Source organism: Silene latifolia, chromosome Y (assembly GCF_048544455.1).
Source record: "Silene latifolia isolate original U9 population chromosome Y, ASM4854445v1, whole genome shotgun sequence".
NCBI lineage: Eukaryota > Viridiplantae > Streptophyta > Magnoliopsida > Caryophyllales > Caryophyllaceae > Silene > Silene latifolia.
The window spans coordinates 237070987-237095152 of NC_133538.1; the positions used below are offsets into that span (position 1 = coordinate 237070987).

At 38.6% G+C, this 24166-nt stretch overlaps 1 non-coding gene across 1 annotated transcript; it reads right to left on the minus strand.

Moving 5' to 3' along the window:
• Positions 1-23669: 23669 nt before the first annotated feature.
• LOC141636343 (small nucleolar RNA R71) lies at positions 23670-23776 on the minus strand. The gene has a single exon (XR_012540962.1). It is a non-coding gene; the product is annotated as a small nucleolar RNA R71 (small nucleolar RNA).
• Positions 23777-24166: the final 390 nt, after the last annotated feature.

Genomic DNA, 24166 nt, shown 5'->3' on the forward strand with positions numbered 1-24166 from the left:
GTACCGCTCCTCAAAAAAATAGCATTTACATGCTCATGAGCTTGTTTACCTTGAAGAGGAAGACCAGACTGTTTTGATGGATTTTGAGCCGCCATTTGAGCAACTTGAGTATCCAACATCTTGTTGTGAGCCATGAGTTCGGAGATTTGAGCCGTTTGCTTTTGTTGAATCATCAAAGTTTGTTGCAATAGAGCTTTTAACTCCGACACCTCATTACTTGGAGCTTGAGGGGAAGGTTGAAATTGTTGAAAACCCCCTTGATTTGGCCTTTGATAACCTCTTTGTGGTTGATTAGCACAATTTGGAGGAATAATATATGGACTTTGTTGAGGAGCTTGAGCATAAGCATTCGGACTCCTTTCAGTGAAGAAGTTAGAATATGAAGTACCTTGCTTGAAAGACTGGAAGACATGAACTTGCTCAATAGTACTCATACACTTGGCCGCAGTGTGGCCATCTATACCACATCTCTCGCAGGACACTTCTTGTTGAACCATATGAACCATCTCTTACTTACCCAAGGACTGGGTAGTCTTCAATTCTGCTATTTGAGCAAGTATAGTCTCCAATTGTGCCGCAACCGCACTATCTGAACCACTCCATCTCTTACTTCCTCTGGGGTTACCATACTCAGCTGTGTGAGTAGCTATCTGATCAATCAACTTCCAAGCATTACTGTCATTAGTGTTATCTTGGAATCTCCCATTAGCAGCAAAATCAAGTAAAGTTCTATCATCATCATACAACCCGTTGTAAAACTGGTTGCAAAGGAACCAAATCTCAAAACCATGGTGAGGGACAGAGCGAACTAGTCTGTTGAAACGAATCCTCAGTAGGACCCTGTTTAAGACTTGTAATATGACTTCTCAATGCATTAGTTTTCTGTGGTGGAAAATACCTCTTGTAGAATGCAAGAGCTAGAGAAGTCCAGTTGGTAATTGCGTCGGTCTCCATGTCTAAGTCCCTTAATCACTCAGCTGCATCATCTCTCAAAGAGAAAGGGAAGAGACACTACAAGAAAAACGCGGGTTAGCGACGGCCCTACCGACGGAAAAAAGAGGCCGTCAGAAAACACGGGTTACTGACGGATTTGTGACGGAAATTCCGTCAGTAACGTTTCCTGACGGATATCCCGTCAGTATCTATTGGCGCGTTGACCAAGTCAAAGGCACCAAAAAAGATGTGACGGAAATTCCGTCAGTAATATCTTGATACTGACGGAATATCCGTCAGTGAGCTTCACACGTTAAATTGGTGTACAGCTGGAAACAACTAATGGACCACTGACGGAATATCCGTCAGTTTTTTCAAAATACTGACGGAATATTTGTCAGTGGGCCAAGATATTTGAATGCTGTGTTGATGACAGGCTGTCACAATAATTGGCCCACTGACGGATTTTCCGTCGATTTTGAAAAAAACTCGACGGATATTCCGTCAGTGATCCAATAGTTGTGACGTGTACTGTCACTTGAATTATTGGCGTATAAAGTAGGCGACTGACGGATTTTCCGTCAGTTAAATGGTAATACTGACGGAATTTCCGTCGGGATTCCTAATGTACTGACGGAAAATCCGTCAGATGCCCTTATAAACTCAAACACGGGAACACTTTCCCCTCACTTTACCAAATTTCCCCCAAATCAATTAAAAATCGTCAACCCTCCTAACCTCCTTAAAACCCGACACCACCACCACCCTCCTCCACTTCCGGCGCCACCACCACCACCACCACCACCACCACCACGCCGTCGCCATCACTATAAGGTAATTAACTTTATCTTTTTTTTTTTCTATTTCCTTTATCTTTTTCCTTCTCCTTCATCCTTTTCCTTCTCCTTTTCTTATTTATCTTTTTTTTGTTAATAGTAGGCCGCTGCCGCCCCCTGTCGCCAGCAGCCGCCGCCCCCTGCCGCCGCCACTTCCCTCTTTCTCATCCTTCTTTTTCATTTTTTTCTTTGTTGAACTAATTAGGTATTTTCTCTTTTAATTTTTTTTGTTTAATTATCTTAATTGAATTAGAATATTAGTTATTGTTTTAATTACTGTTGAATTATTGTTGATGTTGATGCATGTTGACTTAGGATAGAAGCCAATTTTGTTTAAATTTATGTTGTGACGGTTTTATTGTATGCATCTAATTTTTTTGTTAATTAGATTATTGTTAAATTTTGTTAAATGTTAATGTTTTTAAAATGATAATTAGACTAGATATGTAAATTGAAAAATTATTGATGTTAGTTTTTAAAATGATAATTAGACTAGATATGTGAAATAAAAAGTAAATCATGTTAGTTTATGTTAATTGAAAAAGTAGTCATTGTTGTATGTTTTGTTTTTAATATTGTTAAAATTATTATTCATATTGACCTAGTACCCGTTCAAAAATTACTCACTAGGAGTAATTTTTGAATAGTCCCCGTTTGGGATCGTCTTTGCGTTGAAGTCACTTAGGTAGTAAACATGTGCTTGTGATTTGTTAATGAGAAAAGAGTTTGGTGACAATTCCTTTAATGTTCTCTAAATGCATATGTAGAGTAATTATTTATTCTATATTGTGTATTTGGAGAACGGATGGGAATTGCTGCCGAATTTTTTTTCTCATTAATAAATCACAAGTACATGTTTGCTAGTGACTTAAAACGTACATTGATGGGTTTAGGTTGGAGTGATAAGGACCCAATTCAAAGAAATACAATATTTATATTGGTTAAAATGTTAAATTATTGTTTATTATGCTTGATTTTGATTGTTGTTAGGTTATTATCTTTTTTAATGACATATATAAATGTGTAGATATATAATAACATGAAAAGATTAGAACGGCAGTGGATGTATGAAAGATTAGACGAAAAAAAGAAACCCAAGAAAGCATATGCAGAGGGGGTGAAAGAGTTTATTAAATTCGCGGAAGGAAGTAGTGAGTACAAGAATTTAGGTGTAATGAGGTGTCCGTGTAAGAAATGCAAAAACCTAGGTTTTAAAAGGAAAGCAGATGTTCAAATTCATCTTTGGTTGTATGGTTTCGCCGATAATTATTTTGTATGGACGTATCACGGTGAGAAACTACCTAGTACAAATGCTAGTGAGAATCCTTACCGTGAGTTCGTGGAAAATGCATTGCGTGATATCACATTGACCAAATTTTGGAGGATCGACTTAATCCTGATGACCTTGACGATGAAGAAGTGCGTTATGAAACCCCGAACCCCCAAGTTTCTTCGTTCTTTAAAATGTTAGAGCAAGCTGAACAACCGGTGTTTGAGGGAAGTGATATGAGTTTGTTGCAAGCAGCTGCTAGGTTGTTATCACTCAAATGTGAGAACAACATATCTCTTAGATGCGCTAATGGTTTTGTGTCGTTCGTTGGTGACATAATTCCAAAGGTAAATCAAATGGCGCGCAATTTTAATGAGATTAAAAAAGTTCTGAAGGGACTCCAACTTCCCCATGAAAAGATTGATGCATGTATCAATGGATGCATGCTTTTCTGGGAGGAAAATTCTAATCTTGAAGAATGTACAAAGTGTCGTGCATCTCGGTATAAAGGTAAAAAGAATTCAAGTGGGAGGCGAATTCCATGTAAACCAATAACTTATTTCCCGCTTGCGCCAAGGTTACAACGACTATATGCAACCAAGCACATAGCAGGTGAGATGAGTTGGCACTACAAAAACTCTCGATTAAGAGAAAGGGGGACAATGGCACATCCAAGTGATGGAGAAGCGTGGAAGCATTTCGATAGAGAGCATCCAGATTTTGCAAGTGAACCCCGGAATGTTAGGCTAGGTTTGTGTACGGATGGATTTCAACCTTTTGGGCAGTTTGGGACGAAATACTCTTGTTGGCCCGTGATTGTGACTCCGTACAACTTACCTCCTTGGTTATGCATGAAGAGACAATTTATGTTCTTATCTGTACTAGTTCCCGGTCCTAAGAACCCGAAGTCAAATTTAGATGTTTTCCTCCAACCGTTGATCAAAGAGTTGAAACAACTTTGGGAAACCGGCGTGGACACCTATGATGTCTCTAAGAAACAAAATTTTCAATTAAAGGCTGCATTAATGTGGACGATCAACGATTTCCCGGCATATGGCATGCTTTTTGGTTGGTCCACAAGTGGATATCGTGCCTGTCCTTATTGTCCTGAAAAATGATCATAGATCTTTTTGGCTTAAAAATAGCAAAAAGGTTTGTTGGTTTGATTGTCACCGTGAGTTCTTAAGACCTGATCATCCTTTCCGCAACAATTGTAAGCATTTTCTAAAAAACAGAAAAACCGAGAATCGCATAGCCGCATCGAAACTAACGGGTGATGAAGTGTGGGAATCCGTAAAAGACTTGCCTAAAATAGTTGATGCTTTTGATAAAGAATTGAAAAGATTGAAAGATCGGAATGAAGGTTGGTGGAAACAAAGCATATTCTGCGGAACTTCCCTATTGGAAAACGTTCTTTGATTCGACACAACTTGGATGTTATGCACATTGAGAAAATTTTTTTTGAACAACTTATCAACACCATCATGGATGTACCAGGAAAAACTAAATTTGACACTAAGGGTAAAGAAGACTTTAATGAACTTTGCTATAAACGGACCACATCATCTAGGTTTGTTTTATCAAACGCGGAGAAAAAGGCTCTATGTGACTGGGTTGCTAACTTAAAATTCTCGGATGGTTATGCTTCAGATTTGAGTCGGTGTGTTGACCATAAAAAGATGGTGTTACATTCCATGAAAAGTCATGATTGTCATGTCTTTATGGAACGACTACTCCTCGTTGCCTTGAAAGAGTTTCTCCCGACAGTCCCTTGGAATGCAATAACCGAGATAAGCCAATTTTTAGAGACCTGTGTACTTCTACGATTAGAGTTGATTCTATGGAACGTCTAGAGTCAAACATTGCGGAGATAATATGCAAGTTAGAGAAGATATTTCCCCCGTCTTTTTTCAATTCCATGGAGCATTTGCCTCTTCACCTACCTTATGAAGCGAAAGTTGGAGGACCTGTTCAATATCGATGGATGTATCCATTTGAGAGATTTCTTAATCATATAAAAAAAAAGATTGGCAACAAAGCTCGGGTGGAGGGTTCGATATGCAACGCTTTTTTGTTAGAGGAAATTTCAAATTTCTGTTCCTTTTATTTCGAAGATCACATTGACACAAAAGCAAAAGACTTAGATTTTGGTGTAAATTCCGATGACCAGTTGAAATCTAAGTTACCTGATTTATTCAATGATGACATGGGAACTATAACCGGAAAATGTATACAGAGGTACTTAACTGAGAAAGAGTATGAAGAAGCTCATTTTTATGTGCTAAGGAACTGTGGAGATTTTTTAGATACTTATGAAAAGTAAGTTAATACTTCATCATTACTCAATTGTTTTTTAATTATCAAATTAGATCGAATTTATAGGTAATTAATACATAACTAAAACATGCTTTCCCTACTTATAGGGAATTTGAGGCACATATAAAATCAATTTTCCGATGTCACATCCTCTGATGATGTTTGGGCATCACATGACAAAAGTTTTCCGAAATGGTTCCAAAATCAAGTAAGTGATGATACATTTTCTTTGAAATTGAACTATACATTTAGATTTCTTATTAGATATTGAAAAAAATATAACAACTTAATTAACATTTTTTTATTCATAGGTTCATAGATTGAAGGATCGTCTAATAATAGCTTTAACATTGGGTCCTAGTAACATGGTGAAGTCTTGGAGACGGTATTTCATCAACGGCTATAAGTTTCGAGCTTATAAGGAGGGAGTTGATGTTTCGAAGTCTACGTTAAGCAATGGGGTTTCTGTGAATTCAACTGAAGGGTTGGACTACTATGGAACCCTAAATGAAGTAATTGAGCTTTCTTATTATGCCGGGCAAAGGGTTTATAGGGTTATATTGTTTAAATGTGATTGGCTTGATAATTCCCCACAAGGACTTAGTATCCATAAGGTTTATGGGCTTGTAGATGTAAACGAGAAAAAGAAACTTCGTGGACATAACCCATTTGTGGCAGCTTTTCAAGTCGATCAAGTTTGTTATGCTCCTTATCCAACCATTAAGAAAGGTAATCAAGGTATTCAGTGGTCCGCGGTTTTTAAAACCAAGGCAAGATCACAAGTTGATGCTCCTATTGAAGAAAGTGTCTTTCATGAAGATGTGGTTGTGAATGATCACTCAATTTCACCGATTTTGTTGGAAGATACAGATGATGAAGATGTATACGAAGTGACAGTGGAAAGAGGTCAAGGGGAATATGACAGAGACGTCGAAGAAGAAGGGGATGAAGATGAAGTTGAAGAACTTATTAGATACGAAAATGAGGAATCAGAGGAAGAAGTGGGAGTGCTTTTTTCAGAAGATGAACCTGTTTTGATTTGTAGTGATAGTGATAGTGATAGTGAGGAGGACTAGTTGTAATTGTACAATTATTAAACATTCAATAAAATATGCCCTCCGTTTTTTATTACTTGTCGTTCTAAGCTATTTGGTTTTTTGTTTTATACATGTCGTTTTAGCTTAACATCAATAGTGTGTTTCAATTTTCAAGGTTTGGTTATAAGAAACCTCTCAATTCACCCAATAAAATGCATTAAAGAAGAGGCAAGTGGTAATTAGTTCACAGTTTTCCATAGTGTTTTTTTCAATTGTTTATATATACCCTGCAGAAATGGTTATTTTGAACTAACGATTTAAATTGTTAACATGCAGTGATTATGCCGAACATTTTTCGCCGTATGATTGGGAGCAATAGTAAGGCAAATGCATCTCAACGGAATCGGGAGGTCGACGAGGTTGAGAATGAGGAAAATCCTGATCCTCCAACAGATAGACAGGAGAACATGCAGGTGATTCTCTCAGAGGCCCGTGCTCGGCCATATCATTTTTGGTAAGTTTATGTTAATTTTTTAATTTTTAAAAAACTTAACATTTACAGTTTTAATTTCAAATATTTATGTGTTTTTCAGGTGGGATGACGAACCAATCAAGAAATATGTTACTTGGTCGTTCACCTAAACGAGAGATGAGTACTTCACTAGGTGGGGTGAAGCGAGTAACGCATGGTCGGAAGATGTGGAATTACTTTGCGGTAATTATGTTTTTCAATAATAATTTTCTTAAGTTTATAATAATTTTCTTAAGTTTATAAGAATTTTCCAAAGTTTTATATAACTAATTTCACACTTGTTTTTGAAACAGACTCATGTAAGATCCATCGATCCTGGGTATGATCCTATTCCTGAGTGGCAGGCGAGGGTAACGAGGCGGATTACCACTCTTATCAATGGACTAAAATATAACAAGAAACCGCCAAAGTGGGTGCCTGCTTCTTGGTTGGAGAACCTTAGGAATAGGCCAAATGATGCTACTTTTGCCAAACATTCGAAAATCAACACGGCAAATAGGAAGTCGGGTGGGAAAGATGGGAAAGCATTGGGCACCCACACTCTTGGTCGGAAGAGTTGCTCCGATGCTTTCAAGGAATTGGTAAGTATTGTTTATATTGCTTTTAAAAAGTGGTTAATATATATGATTGACAAAAATATACTTGATTTTACTTGTTTCCATAATAATTTCAGGGTCAAGAGGCCACCCCCACAAGATGTTCATGAAGACGAAGAAAAATAAGAAGGGCGAGTGGGTTAACCCTCGAGCGGCTGATATTGAGGTAAATTCTTGAATTTAATTTAATATTTATTTTTATTACAAAGAACGATAATCTCTTTCTTATAAAGATAGGTATATATATATATATATCATTTCGACGATTTTCTATTTTTTTCGCGTGATTTCCAAGAGGAGATGAGCCACCATTGCCACCGGACAGTCTCCCGACGAGATTCGGGCCTACTACAAGGTCAGTAGGAGGATTTGACGAGAAGAACCGGATGTTTGGGACAGGAGATACAAGGGCCCAAATATGGTATGATCTTCCTCCTAACAAAGCTGGCCGACGGTCTTTATCTTATGCTCCTAGCATGATTTCACAACTTTCCACCCAAATGAATGATGAGCGATCCGCTCGAGTTGCTCTTGAAAGACAGGTTCGTGAACAGTCAAGAAATGGCGGCAATGAGAAAGGCTTGGGCTGATTTGCAAGCATCTCAACCCCCAAACACGTGTTCACAATTTACTCCACATAGACGGGATGACTTTGGGGGTGGTGATGACGGGTTTGGAGGTATTGGTGGTAGTTTTATTGACCCTATAAACACTTAGAGCCTTTAAGTTAGAGCCTTTAGGTTAGAGCCTTTAGGTTAGAACTTTAGTTTAGTTAGTATTGTCGTCTAGTAAGTATGAAAGACATGGTAAGACAATTCTCTTTCGTGTTTAATTTGTAAGACAATGTACAAATTTGACTATGTTTTTATGTAAAACAATTTGCGTCCCCTTCTCTTTTGTTGTCTATTGATTCCCGCATTAGCGGTCAACGTGAAAATGGATTCCCGCTTGGCGGTCGACGATTGGATGTGTTTTGCAGGTTTTGTTTATATTAGAAACGATGCAAATAGGCATCGCGGCTGGGCAGCAGGCTGTATTTGAAACGATGCAAAAAACGATCGTGGGGGCAAAGCAGTCATTTTTCCATTCCGATTTTTTTTATAGATCTGACGGAAATTCCGTCATTAATTTAGAAAAACTGACGGAATTTCCGTCGGTGTTTTTCTTCATCATTTTCCCCAGAATTGACACTGACCTGCCACGTGTCCTGACAACTGACGGAAATTCCTTCAGTAAAGAGAAACTACTGACGGAAATTCCGTCACTGCCCTTTTATTATTGTGAATTCAGTAAATTACGTGGAAGGCCACGTGTCAGATAACACTGACGGAATTTCCGTCAGTAAGGCAGAAAACTGACGGATTTTCCGTCACTGTTTACCTAGAAATAAAGACGGATTTTCCGTCACAGATCCGTCGATTTTGGAAGATCGACGGAACTTCCGTCGACAAGATGTATTTTACTTGTGAAATAAGTGACCACATTCTTGGACGGAATTTCCGTCAGGAAATTGCAATACTGACGGAAATGCCGTCAGTATGGGCTTTATTTTTCCGTCAGTTTCCCGCGTTTTTTTTGTAGTGAGAGTTTGCATGACCTGATCTTGAGACACCTTAGCTGTTAAAGTAATAGAACAACAATAAGTAACGAATTTCTCCATATGCTTTGCGGGGTCCTCTCCTGGTTTTCCTCCAAATAAATTCTTCTCTATCAAGCTTATGTAAGAAGGCTTGATCTCAAAAGTTCCCTTATCAGCAGTAGGGAGCTTGAAGCCATTAGGAATTGAAGCGACCGTGGGTTCGGAGTGACTTGCTAATGTATGCATCTTTGGTGTTGTAGAAGTCACAGCTGCAGAAATAAGTGTATCCACTTCTAAGGATGAATCTTCTGCAAAAGTATACCGCTCGTATTCAAGTGTACTCAAGTCTTCAACTTGACTTAATTCTCTTTGAAATTTTCGTCTGTAGCGAAAAGTCATTTCTGGCTCGGGATCAAAAGGTATAATCTCTAACCTGTTAGACTTGGTCATACACGAAAACAACAAGAAAAGATAAAACTGCCTCAAGGAACTGAAGTTCCCTGAAACAAAAGACAAAAATAAACAGAAACAAACAGAACAATTGTTGCCTCCCCGGCAATGGCGCCAAAATTGATAAGGTTATTTTCAGTCATTTGCCTTAGTAAAAATAAATCCTATACTACTACTAACAAGATAGCTATCGGTAAGTCAGGGTCGAATCCACAGGGAGGCGGTGATTATCTAGTTTGTTATATTTAAGTTTGTCTTAAAGGTAACCGTTTTATGGGGGTTTGTTGATTTGATTTCTAACAGTTAATAACAATGTAAAATAATGATGAATAACAATAATATTAAAGAGTCTAGGGATTCGGCTTCACTAGGCAGTCATACGGGGTGTGATTTAATTCATTGATAGAGCTAATTATGTTGCTTAAGGTTATATTATCGATCGATTCAATATTCCTTTAGATCTAATTTAACATGCAATCGCTATCATTAAATTATTTCTATTCAGTTATTGTGGCCTATATTGATTCTAACCCAGTCGGTGAAAGTCTCAATTCGCTATACTAGTCAATTAACCCTGGCCAGTAATTAATTTACTAGATGAAGAACAATAACATGAACAACAACAAATAAGCAATATTAACTATCAATTCATTAGTTTAATTCCCTTCTAGCAACCTAGATCCCCTTTCACCCTAGTTTAAATGCTTAGCTACTCATACTAATAATAATAACAACAATAACGATATAAGAAAGCATAATTAAGAACATAAAAGATGAACAAGTAATTGAAATAATAATTATTGAAAGGTTAGAACAATACCGTAAAATAGCAATATTTAGATCCGGAAGGAAGAACAATAAATAAACTAAACTAAGTATTTGAGAGAGTTTTCTAAGTTAGCTATCCTAAACCTATGGAAAATAAGGCATAAATAACCTAGGGTACGAGTTTTGGTATTTATAGCAATACATAACCGACTTAAGAAAAGTTGCGGGAATTATAAAACTGGAAGGTTCCTTGATCGTGCCTAAGTGGACTCGATCGAGGAACCACTTCCTCGATCGAGCCTAAGTGGACTCGATCGAGGCACCAAAGTTCAAGAACCCCCAACTCTCGACATTGCAAAATTTAGTTGATTAGGTTGGTGCCTCGATCGAGCCTGGCTGGGCTCGATCGAGGAACCAAATTCCTGCTTCGCGCGCTGAAGTTCAAACGGCCGCCATTTCTTCGTTACTTGTCAGAAACAAGCGATTTTTCGGCGTTGGAAAGGCAAGAGTATAAGCTTTCATCTCCAGTTGTAATCACTTGAAAATCAGTTGTAGAACTCGAGATATGGCTCTTCAAATTAGGCACTTGTAATAAGAAGCTTTTTTCTTCGCGTTTTCTTCTTGACTTCTCTTCCTTCATTCTTATGGATTCTCGTGCCATGCTTCGTGTATCCCTTCATTCCCACTCCGCGATACCTATTTCATTCCTTTGCTCCTCAAATGCATCATTCCTGCATTAAACATCAAAAAGCGGAAGTATCGACATTCTAACATAAAAGGCATGTAAATGATATAAACTAGCACGAAAACCGTATCAAAAGTAATTAAGGGAGGCATAAATATGCATATAATTATGACTCATCAGTGCCCTCGTTGGAGGATTTTAGATTTAATTGATTGATGTTTAGTGGTCAAATTGGTCGGTCATGCAACGTGACTGGTACTCAGAAAGATCTGAGCTTACGTGGTCGATTGATCAAGCATGTAGATGTCGAATGCTTAGAGCAAGGCCTAGAATGCAAAGGGAGAAGAGAAGGGCGGATACTCGTATGAAAAATATGGAGACCGGAGGTCTCTATTTATACTAGAAAATATGAAGAGTTTTGGAATGACACAAACTTTGGAAAGAAATCATGGAAATATTCCGCAAACAGCAAAAATAGGCTGGAGAAGAGGCGCAAATGTTGCTGCGGTCCTTCCAAGAGGTGCAACACCTGTTGCGTCATTTCCCCAGAGGTTTCTTCCCGCGGAAGAAAGATTTCCGCGTTTCTTTTAGGGAATTGCGGTAGATCTCTACTTTCTTACTCCGTAAAATATGATATATGAGATATATTTTACCAAAAGATATTAAATTATGGAATAAATATCTGGAATATTCTAGAACATCTCGACTCGGCATTTTAAACGGTTTCTTAAATCAAGCGTTTTTTTGACCCGGACTCCAAATGAACTCTAATTACTGTTAAAACGACCGTATCGGCGCATAGATGACGACCAAGGGGTAGACTCAAGTGTTTGAGCTATCACTTGATGATAAACTTACGGACTGTCATAAATCATTCCGCGTACCAAACATGCGGCCCAATCATCACTGGGTGGTTGGCGGAAGGTGTAGAAATGAGGTATCTACAGAGCCCCCACTTTGACTGAGACTTGGACAAGACAAAAGTCAAAGTATAGCCATCAGATCATTCCTGGGAGATCTGCTTGTATCTGCTTTCAAACAAACTCCACTTCTCGAGAAGTGCATCGGCTGTCATGAACTCTTGCTCGGGATAAATGTAATGATAAAGGTGTGTCCTAAACACCGTAGAGGAAAATAGAGAGGCTTGACGGATAATGGCGCGCCTAAGCACCACTGGAAATCCGCTCGTTGTTGCAAGTGAAATCCTGATAATAATTGATGAGCCCGTGAGCTGGCTTCAAAGGAGTCCTTGCTGAGAAACAAAACGTGACGGCTTGGTAGTCCATTTTAGAAAAAAAATAATGCGGGTCTGGACGAAAAGAACGCTCAAAAGAACCAAGCACAATATATAGGATGTTGGAGAAAAGGCGCACAAACTTGGGCCCACAAATAACAAACTTATAACGAACTTTCAAAACTTTGAGCTGGAAAGATGCTGGGGAACAGGCGCATCAAGAGCTGCGTTATTTGGAAAGGGCGCAGCAAATGCTGCGTCATCTCTTGGGCTTGTCCCTGTCTGGTAAAAACCCGATAAACCGTAGGTTTATCTCATAATAACAAAACACAAAATCCTCTCAAATTCTCTCAAATTCCAACCAAAACTCGTCAAAACTTGATCAATTCATGCCATAAATTATGACTAATCGAGGTATGTATCTCATTCTTGCTTTAAATTCGTGTTTTTGATTGAATTAGGGCCGAAAATTAGGGTTCCCTCTCCCTTAATGTCGAAAAAATTGGGGCTTTTCCCTCAAACAGATTTGTTTGATAAAACTGACATTAGAAATGGATAATTGGAAAGGTTAGGAACATAACCATGTAATCTTTTTGAATTTTCGTCAAGTATTGAGCATTTGGCGAAAAATGAGACGGTTTCTCAACTGTTTCAAAAATTTCTTCGAAAATGACCTTAGGATTTTCCATTTTTGATGAAATTTTGTGTTTTGGAACCCTTGTGTGATGGGTAAACTTGCTATCATGCCGAGTTTCGATTTGTGACAGCTCTTTCAGGACACTTTTTAGGGCATAATCGCTATTATAGTGAAATGCTGCCAAAATTTCGACTCAAACCCATAACTTGGCTTGAACTTAGACTTGGCTTGCCCCAACCTTCCACGTGTGTGGTCGGGTTTTGAAAGAAATGGCCAAATATGGCTAGAAATCCCCTTTTAGAGCTTGAAAATGCTTGAAACGAACTCGAAAGGGCTTGTCATGGCTTGACACGGCCTTGTTTACCTTAGTTTTGCAGGTGATGTACCTTCTAAATCAGGGAGGGCTCCCATGGACGTAGACTTCGACCCTTCTCTTCCTCCCATGGGTAGATAGAGACAGGAGGAGATGCTCGAGGAGGAGGCTGAGGAGGTCCCGAGGAGGGCCAACGTGGGACGTGGCGGTCCCCAGCTTGTGGGTACACCTGAGTGGGCCGAGAAATGGGATGGCAGACATCTCATTTGGGCGGCAGAGAGCCACCTGTCTTACAGGATGGCGAGGAGTTTGGTAAGTTTCGAACTTATCATTTCCCGTTAACTTCTCGTATTTGTTTGTCGTTTCATTTCTTATTCGTTTTGTGCTAAATATAGATTTTGCGTTGAATTGATACAGAATGCCGGGAACATGAGGTCCTTTTCCGGCTACACGACGATGATGGAGGCTTTGAGAGACTGTCGGAGGAGGAGAAGGCCATCGTCGAGCTGGGAGCCTTCCGGGCTTTGGTCGGAGCTTGGAGGGCGATTAAGGAAAGGAAGATTCGGGCTAACCTTTGCCTGATTTTAGCTTTCCTTGATCGGTACTGGGACACGACCTTGACTTTTTATATGCCTTTTGGAGAGGTCGGGGTCACTTTGAAGGACTACAGCATGATCTCGGGTCTGCCGTGTGGAGAGGAGACTTTGGTGTGGCCGTTGACGGCCATGAGAGTAGACTTGGACGAGGCGAGGAGGTTGATCGGCTGGAAACTGGCAGCAGGTGCTGCCAGCGTTCCTGGGTTGGTGCCGAGTTCTTACGTCAGGGACTACTTTGCGGGTAGGACCCCGGCGAGGGTGAGGATGGACGGGAGGATGATGCCTCCTCCTCCTTGCATTGCTGAGCAGAGGGCTCATCTGTGGCTGTGGTGGTTCTTTGATGTGACTCATATTTGAGCACATTTAGTCCCCGAATTAACCTCGTTCCCATGCTTTCTAGCATATATTAGGGTCATTTCGTATCTTTAGTTTCCCATTTTGCATATTCTTTGAGGTGTTGTGTCCTTGGTAGGAGAGGATCGCTATCCTTACATTTATGGAGTGAAATGGAGCTAAATAGATTGCATATAATGACCAAGCATCGAAGAAGAGACCGATACTAGAGGCCTAAGCAAATAAATAAAGTAAAATGGGCAATGATGAAAAGATCCGTGCATCCCCAACACGATCCTCGTGGATTGTTAAGGAGCCAAACAAGAGAAAAACCATGTGCCATGATCCGAGCGGCCCGAGCTCAGAACGAGCAGATCAGAGCAACGATCCGAGCGTCCTAGAGCAGCATCTAAGCGGACCAGAGAATGATCCGAGCGTCCCGACTGCCAGCCCGAGCGGATCTTCTTACAGGACCAGCTTTGCATCAGGTGAGGACGAGCGGATCCTGGTGGGAGTTGCAAGCACGATCCGCGCATGTACCTCGGGAGTTGTAAATCCTCAAGCTTCTCTTAGGGTCTTAATAGTTATTTAAGCCCTTAGTAACCCTAATCCTTGTACTTAATTTTAGTATAAATACCCCATTGTACTACCTAGATTATCATCAACTCTTAATTTAGTCTTAATTTAGTTGTAATACACTTCTCAATATTAATCACATCTTGATATTTTATTAATCTCTCAATTGTTCTTAGTTTTATTTGGGTAATTAGAAGATTATTTAGGTTTATTGGAGGATTGACAACCTTCCGTCAATTATCAAGTACTTCTATTATTCCTTGCTTTATTATTTGGATCATCTCCATAGGTATAATCCCTTTTTACCCTTGTTTAATTATTGTTAATCACATCATTTATTCATCATGTTTTGCTTTGTTAGTATGATTGAAAACCTTATTAGCATGTTAAACTTGATCATGATTGAGTAGTCCTTTAGCTAGGGTTAATGGGGAATTAGGAGAAACAAACATGGGAATTGATCTATGCTTAATCTAATATGTTTTCATAATTAAATTGCTTGCTTGTTATGATTTCAACCTATGCACATGTTATGTTTGATGAAATGCGAGCCTATGAATCCTTGCATGTTTTACCCATCTCTTATCTTTTCAATGAGGCTTGTAAGACATAAACCAACTCGAGCCTCATTAGACCATGCATAGAGTTGAATAGGAGGAGACTAAGTGGACTTGTAGGTGTTGTTTAGTCTAGACGACTCGGCTCCGGGACCTAAATCTTCCTAGGGATTGTAAGATATACACTAACTCGATCCATCACAATAATAAGTGCTTGCTTCTAATTGAGAACATGTTTGTACGATCTTTTTCCATGAATCCCCTATGAACCCATGACACCCTAGTGCTTTTAATAAATTGTTTACAAATCCCTTTAGTTGCTTTACTTTGTTTTCATTAATTTACATTCATCTTATTGATTAGTATAGATTACATCTCATCTCAACCCAATTTGTGACACTCTATGACATAGCTACTTGCAAATGAAAATCCTACATCAATACCCGTCCCTTGGGATCCGACCTTTACTTACCTCATTACTAAGAGTAGTTTGTGAAGTTATAAATATTGTTTTGGTTGGTAGCTTTTGACGACGAGTTTTAACCGAACCAAAAATGGCGCCGTTGTCGGGGACGGTGTTCAATTGATTTGATTTTCGTTAATTGTTTTTAGTTGTGTCTTTCTTTACCTTGGAGAAGTCAATCTGCTCAAGGTTGTTCTAATTGTTTTCGAGTTGTTTGATATTTTGCATGACTAGGAGATCACAAGGTAATTTATTACCTATTGATTTCGAAATTGAAAGGACCTTCACCAACAATAGAAGAGTTGCTAGAGGTACTTCAAGAGTTGTATGTATTGGAGAGATTGTGGACATTCAACCAAATAACATTGAGTTTGTCAACCCTTTTTGCAAGAGAAGGAGAGGATAATCCAATTCCAAACCCACCACAAAATCAACCTGCAATGCCTAAATTTTCATCACATTCCGTACCCACCGAGGAGAACCTACCAAACGGTACTCCTACACAACCACCAGGGGCGGACCCAGAATTTTCCTTTAAGGGGGGCACAATTTTTTTCCCATCACGACAAATATCGCTTGAAGGATAATCTTGAAAAATTAATAAGTGACAGTCGATTTTTAAATACTTACACAAAATTAGTAATTTTTGAATGATTTTTCGAAAATAAAATACATCATGATAATTTACGTAATTAAGGCAACACCCTTATAGATATATTATCGTCCAAATTCGAATAGCAATGAATCATAATTTAAATATTATATGAGCAACTTTGAAGGGTTTATAAAAAGCTTTAATTTCTCATATATACAATAACAAGATTTGTCAAAGTAGTTTGATCTCAATACTTTTACTAAGACGACAGGGGATCAAATCCAACCAAAAACCATATGTTAATTTTATTCTACTCTATACCTCTTTGATAATTTATAAAAAAAATGAAGCAAGCAGGACTCGAACACAGGATCCCTTGCAAGAAATGCAAATCACCTAACCCCTACGCTATATTCCATTTGTGATATTAATGGTTATGTTTAATACTTATTATAAACTTTCATAATATCATGGTGGGCACGTGCCCACCCGGGCCCCTAGATCCGCCCATGACCTCCACATTTAACCGAAAATTTCATTCCCAAATCCGCATTCATACAATTAGTTGAGAGTAGTCAATTTAGAGGGATGCCCAGTGAAGACCCTCATTCACATATGGAGACTTTTTGTGACTATTGTGATGTAATTTGATGTGTGCATTTTGTATAGGCATTTTGTACTTCATTTGCACGCATTTCTATGCATATTTAGTAGTATTTAGCTACAAATGTCACCCGAATAGATTACATTGGTTTGTCTTGTATTATTTGCAGGTATGAACCAGAGAAGAGCATAATCAAGCCTAAAACATATCCCTATGCATGCATTTAGGAGATGAGTTGAGTTAGATCTTGGAAACTACTAATTTGAGGTGCGCATTTAAGTAAAGAAGCTAGGCGAGCAAAGGAAGAGCTTCAAACTACTAGTATCTACTTTGAAGAGCCATATCTCAAGTTATACAAATGATAATCAGGTGATTCCAATTAGAGCTAAAGCTTATCCTCTTAGCTTTCCAACGCCATGAAAATCGCTTGATTCTGACAAGTAACAAAGAAATGGCAGCCGTTTGAAGTTCAGTGCGCAAAGCAGGAAATTACGCACTGAAGCTCTCGATCGAGAGCTCTGTAATATATACATTTCAATCGACCTCTTTAAATTTTGAATGACCAGCTACTCTTTTAGATCGACCACCTTGAGCCCTTAATGTGTTCGATCGAGGTCCTTATCATTCGATAGAGAACTTTCGCTGAGGAAACCTCTCGATCGAACAACTTTATCTTGTTCGATCGAGCTAATCGAGTTGGACGCAGCTTATTTTATGTCGAGACTATCTTATATTTAGTTTTATCTTATATATAATAAATATCTCTTCTACTATATAAGAGAAAATTAGGTTAGACTTAGGAGGGACTTTTTGATTACTTTGCTTTTACGTGACTTTTGCTCCCTCTTTATTTCTCTTGGAATCCCAACTACTGTAATTTCTATTCCTCTTCTCTATTTCAATTTTATTCTAGTTTTAATTCCTTTCTTTGCCTCACTTAGTTTAATGGCCTCTTTAATTACTTCCATCCCTTTTTCTTCTCTTGTTTAGTTTATGCTAATTCTTTCTCTTTATCTTTGCTTGATGTTGCTTTTAATTATTAATTCCGTTGTTGTTAATTTCATTATTATAAATATGCTTAGCTAATTTCATTGCTAGGATTTAGGGGATTCAATGAGTTGATGTTAGTTGCTAATTAGGTTTGCAGACCTGTTGCTAATATCATGTCTTTGTTGTTAATCACTGCAATTAACTGTAATTAGCTGCTTGAGTCGACGCATTTAGCTAATTGATTTGGTAAGCCTTGACCTAGACCGGAAGGTTGGAAGGGGTGAGACTTGCAGTGAACAATAGGATGCTTTAGTGAGGGCGGAAGCTAAGCTAATAGTATTTTAGGGCGAATTGAGACCAGAAGGAGATATTCGTTGCCCCTTAGACCGATACAATTGACTGATCTACGACCTTAGTTGCAATTAACCGATATTCATTAATGACCCGATAATCCTAGTTCTCTTCCTTTATTGTTAATCTCTCTTATTCCTTTCTCGTACTTTAATCTCCCTTAGTTTAGTTCAAACAATTAAAAACCCCTAACTGTGACCGTAGACAGACCGAGTTGACAAGTAGATAGTGACCGCCTCCCTGTGGAGATCGACCTTACTTCCACTAACTTCTGTTAGTAGTCTTAGGTATTATTTTTGGTACTAAAACGACGGTATCAAATTTTGGCGCCGTTGCCGGGGAGGCAACTATTTTATTAACTTGTTGTATTTTTGTCAGTTTTTACCTTTTTCCTCTAGTGCTGTTTTGATAGGCCCTACAGGTCTAGCTAAACAGGATTATTGGGAGAAGATCATCAAAGGGAAGGCTTGAGTACCTTTGATCTCCCACCTATGTTCCATCCCATGGCGCAGCAGGTGGGATTTTGCGATAGATGTGGTGCTGTGGGGCACGATGCTGTTACTTGTTATGTGGAGAATGACCGAGTCTATGCCTATCGGCAGTATAGACAAGGTCGTTATGGTTCTAAAAGTGGGGGTTACCCAAACTATTCTCCAATTCCGCAGCAGAATTACTATGTGCCGCCACATCCGATTCAGCAGTAAGGCTTTCAAAGGCCTTTATTTCCTTTTCCGCCACAGCAAGTTCCTCCCTCCACTATCAACAAGGAAGAGATTGCTGAATTGAAGTCTTTAGTGAAGGCACTTGCTCTACAAGTGCAAGAAACTGCGCAAGCTAGAGATGCTTCTATCAAGAGACTTGAGACTCAATTGGCTCAAGTAGCTGCCGAGCAAGATGCTGATATGTATGACTCGGAAATTGATGATATTGTCGAAAATGAAGCATCAAAAGAAGACTTCAATGCTGTTCCGTATGAAAAATTCGATCTAGCTAGCTTTAGTATTCGATCGAATGACTTATTTGAGGAGGAGCTCGATCGAACATATTCTTTTGTTCGATCGAACATTTTATTCGAGGAGGACCTGGATCGAACAGTTACAGAGGCTGTTCGATCGAGCAGTTTGAGTGAAGAAAGCTTTCGATCGAATTTATTAGCTATGGACAGTGTCGATTCGTCATTCATGCCTATTCCGTATGACGTTAAGAAGGTAAATGAAGACCAATCCTATCCGACTAGAGGTATTGCTATTCCTTTAGTTGATTTCGATAAGATTCTTTATATTCCCTCCGTTAAATCATTTACTGCTGTTGATTTAACGCCTCCGCCCCAGTTTGGGAGCAAGTTGGAGGAATGTCGTCGTGTTTCTTCTTATACATGTCTTGACAGGTTAGAAGACCCGGGAGGAGGATTTGAAGGATCTATCCCACGTAACAAGAAGGCGCGAGAGAAGGCTAATAGTGACGTCTATGATGCTGTAAAGAGCCGCTGTTTTTCCATTGCTGTGCTGTGGAGGCTGGAAGTAAAGCTGATGGACGCTGAAGCGACTGCATCCAGTTAGAAGCCTAATTGTGGGCCATTAATTTTTGTTGGTGGATGATGAAAGGAAGGTCGAGCTGGGACCTGTCTGAAACTAGCGCTGACCGAGAGGCAACCCGGAGTTTAAAAATTTTTGTTTGGATTTTTGAACATTTCAGTTTTTCTTGTGTGCTTAATAATTAGCTTTCTCGACTTTAGACTGCGAAACATTTTAGACTTGGTTTTGGTGGTATTTTTGGTTGCTATTAGCGTAATTGCAGGTACATCTGCATTCTTTCCGCGAATTTAGCTGATCCGATGTTGCTAGCTATGACTTCCCTTGTTGCTGGCTGGTTTGGGGAGGTCCGTCTATTTCGCGCTATCTTGTGAGTTTCTTACCTCCTATTCTTTACTTATCTCCTTCATTTTGCATTTTCCCTTTCCCGTATTTGCTGCTGCTGTTAGCTGTTGAGTACAATGAGGGCATTGTACAGTTCGGTTTGGGGAGGGTATATGCATCCATATCTGTGTCTGCATATTGTTTTTATTGTATTTCTGTTTGCACGTTTATATTCGGTATGCACTGCTATTTAATTCAAAAAAAAAGAACACACGACGAAAATCCCATAAAAATAGAAAATTCATTCGAAAAATTCAAAAATTTCACGTTTATTTTAGCATATAGGTTGAGTCGAAACGGTAGTTTTCAATGAGAAAATTGCACTACACTTTGTCTATTTACCTAAGCCTTGCATAATTAGCATCTTTTAGCATAGTCTTTTGCATAACCTACGAGTTTTTGTTCTAATTTAGCTGAACGAATAGACTTGACCTGAAATTTTGGCAACCTACTCATATATTCTAAGTTTTAGAGCCGTATAAACTGGTGTCATTTATGACCAGTTTCATGTTGGATTGTGAGTAGTATACTCCTTGCATAACATGTTCATTATTTTGCACGTTTATGAAATTCAATTGCTTTTTGCCTAGATACATTCGGGTTTGTGGTCGGTGTCACATGCAGGGAGGTGCTTATAATTTCCCTATCTTTCATTTTCACCCATTTAGCTCCACTATTAGCCAAATATAGCCTTTTTGACCCATTAGCTACACCCAAATTTAGCCTCCCAGTCAAGCTAGTTTAGTGTGACTTTTGTGGTATTTTTGTCATTATTGCGAGTTTGGTTCATTTTCATTGTGCGGAGTTGGTAGAAAAATGAAAGAATGAGGAAAAGAAAAGAAAAAAAAAGAGACGTGAAATGAAGAAAAAAGAAAAAGAAAAAAAATGATGAAAAAAAAAGAAAATCACGTGAAACAGAAGAAGAAGAAGAAGAAGAAGAAGAAGAAGAAGAAGAAGAAAGAAAAAGAAAAAACTTGAGTTGTTTTGAAAAATAAAGATCGTCTGTGCTTATTTCTACCTTGTGACGGTCTCATTCCTCTGTTTTATTCATATATTTTCGAGGAGATAGTGTTTTGGGTAGTGAGATGTGTGCCAATGAAGGGCACTTGTCCTTTAGTTTCTAGTCAGCTGAGATTTGGATGGTTTTATTTGGTTATGTTTGGGAGCTAGCTTGACGCTTTACCTCCACATTTCCATAATTTGTTTTGCCTTTCTCACCTGTAACCTCACTTTCCCATATCATTTGTAAGCCCTCGGCTGTGACAGGACCTTGTTTGGTTGGAATGTATGTACGATACCTAGAATTGTCTACCATTTTAGTTGCAAGCATGTTTATGTGGAACGTAGTTTAGGTGAGCGACTATATTTCTTTCTCTTTTACACACACACACACACATATATATATATATATATATATATATATATATATATATATATATATATATATATATATGCTTACCCTTTGCTTAATGAGAGAAGAGTGACCCGTGAGAGTCCATCATTAAAGGTCTTGCAAGGTCGACGGTTCAGCTTTATTATAAACATCTTACAACTCGTTTACATTTGACAGTTTTTGCTATAAGTGTTAGTTTGCTGCACTAAATTGGTTTAGGTGGACAATTTGTAGCTAGCTCTGAGTTTAAATCTGTTCCATTAGCTAGTTGCATTTTGTTTGCTTGGGGACAAGCAAAGGGTTGGTTTGGCGAAGTTTGATGTGTGCATTTTGTATAGGCATTTTGTACTTCATTTGCACGCATTTCTATGCATATTTAGTAGTATTTAGCTACAAATGTCCCCCGAATAGTCTACTTTGATTTGTTGTGTATTATTTGCAGGTATGAACCGGAGAGGAGCATAATCAAGCCTAAAACATGTCCCTATGCATGAATTTAGGAGATGAGTTGAGTTAGAGCTTGGAAACTACTAATTTGAGGTGCGCATTTAAGTAAAGAAGCTAGGCGAGCAAAGGAAGAGCTTCAAACTACTAGTGTCTACTTTGAAGAGCCATATCTCAAGTTATACAAAAGATAATCAGGTGATTCCAATTAGAGTGAAATATTATCCTCTTAGCTTTCCAACGCCATGAAAATCGCTTGATTCGGACAAGTAACGAAGAAATGGCGGCCGTTTGAAGTTCAGTGCGCAAAGCGGGAAATTACGCGCTGAAGCTCTCGATCGAGAGCTCTGTAATATATACATTTCGATCGACCTCTTTACATTTTGAATGACCAGCTACTCTTTTGGATCAACCACATTGAGCCCTTAATGTGTTAGATCGAGATCCTTATCATTCGATCGAGAACTTTTGCTGAGGAAACCTCTCGATCGAACAACTTCATGTTGTTCGATCGAGCTAATCGAGTCGGACGCAGCTTATTTTATGTCGAGACTATCTTATATTTAGTTTTATCTTATATATAATAAATATATCTTCTACTATATAAGAGATAATTAGGTTAGATTTAGGGGGGACTTTTTGATTACTTTGCTTTTACGTGACTTTTGCTCCCTCTTTATTTCTCTCGTAATCCCAACTACTGTAATTTCTATTCCTCTTCTCTATTTCAATTTTATTCTAGTTTTAATTCCTTTCTTTTCCTCACTAAGTTTAATGGCCTCTTTAATTACTTCCATCCCTTTTTCTTCTCTTGTTTAGTTTATGCTAAATCCTTCTCTTTATCTTTGCTTGATGTTGCTTTTAATTATTAATTCCTTTGTTAATTTCATTATTATCAATATGCTTAGCTAATTTTATTGCTAGGATTTAGGGGATTCATTGAGTTGATGTTAGTTGCTAATTAGGTTTGCAGATCTGTTGCTAATATCATGTCTTTGATGTTAATCACTGCAATTAACTGTAATTAGCTGCTTGAGTCGACACATTTAGCTAATTGATTTGGTAAGCCTTGACCTAGACCGGAAGGTTAGAAGGGGTGAGACCTGCTGTGAACAATAAGATGCTTTAGCGAGGGCGGAAGCTAAGCTAATAGTATTTTAGAGCGAATTTAGACCGGAAGGAGATATTCGTTGCCCCTTAGACCGATACAATGGACTGATCTACGACCTTAGTTGCAATTAACCGATATTCATTAATGACCCGATAAACCTAGTTCTCTTCCTTTATTGTTAATCTCTCTTATTCCTTTCTCGTACTTTAATCTCCCTTAGTTTAGTTTAAACAATTAAAAACCCCCAACTGTGACCGTAGACAGACCGAGTTGACAAGTAGATAGTGACCGCCTCCCTGTGGAGATCGACTCTACTTCCACTAACTTCTGTTAGTAGTCTTGGGTATTATTTTTGGTACTAAAACGACGGTATCACAATTTCTCAAACCGGAGTTACTCAAGACCAAATCCGATGGGTATTGTTTCCTTTTTCTTTGATCGGTACCGCAAAGCAATGGTTGAAGAGCCTAGACAAGGCTACCCTTAGTATTGATTTATGGAAGAAGTTAGCACTTGCCTTCTATAATAAATTTTATCCTTTGGAGAAGACTAATATGTTGAGAGCCAAAATCACCGGGTTCAAGCAAAGGGATGAGGAATCATTATGTGAAACATGGGAGAGATTTAAGGACACTTGTCGGTCTTGTCCACACCATGGGCTTAGTGAGTGGTTCCTTGTTCAACAATTTTAGAACGGCCTATATGAAGACTCCCGCAATGTTTTTAATATGGGATCCAATGGGATGTTTACCGAAGTTGATAAAAATCAAACATGGGCCAAAATTGAAGAAATGTCGGTCCATAATTCCCAATATAGTAGGCCTCGAAAGGCCACAAGAGGAGGAAAGCATGAGGTAGATTCCATTACTCAATTGGGTGCTCAACTAAGTGCTCATATCGACACCATTGATACGTGCATTTTATATAGTCTTTTTAGTCTATTTTAGCACGTATTTATATGTACTTTCGTACTGTTTATATTGCATTTTGCCCCCGAATTAGCTACTTTGGTTCGTTTTGTCCGTTTTGTAGAAATGAACGCGAAATTAGT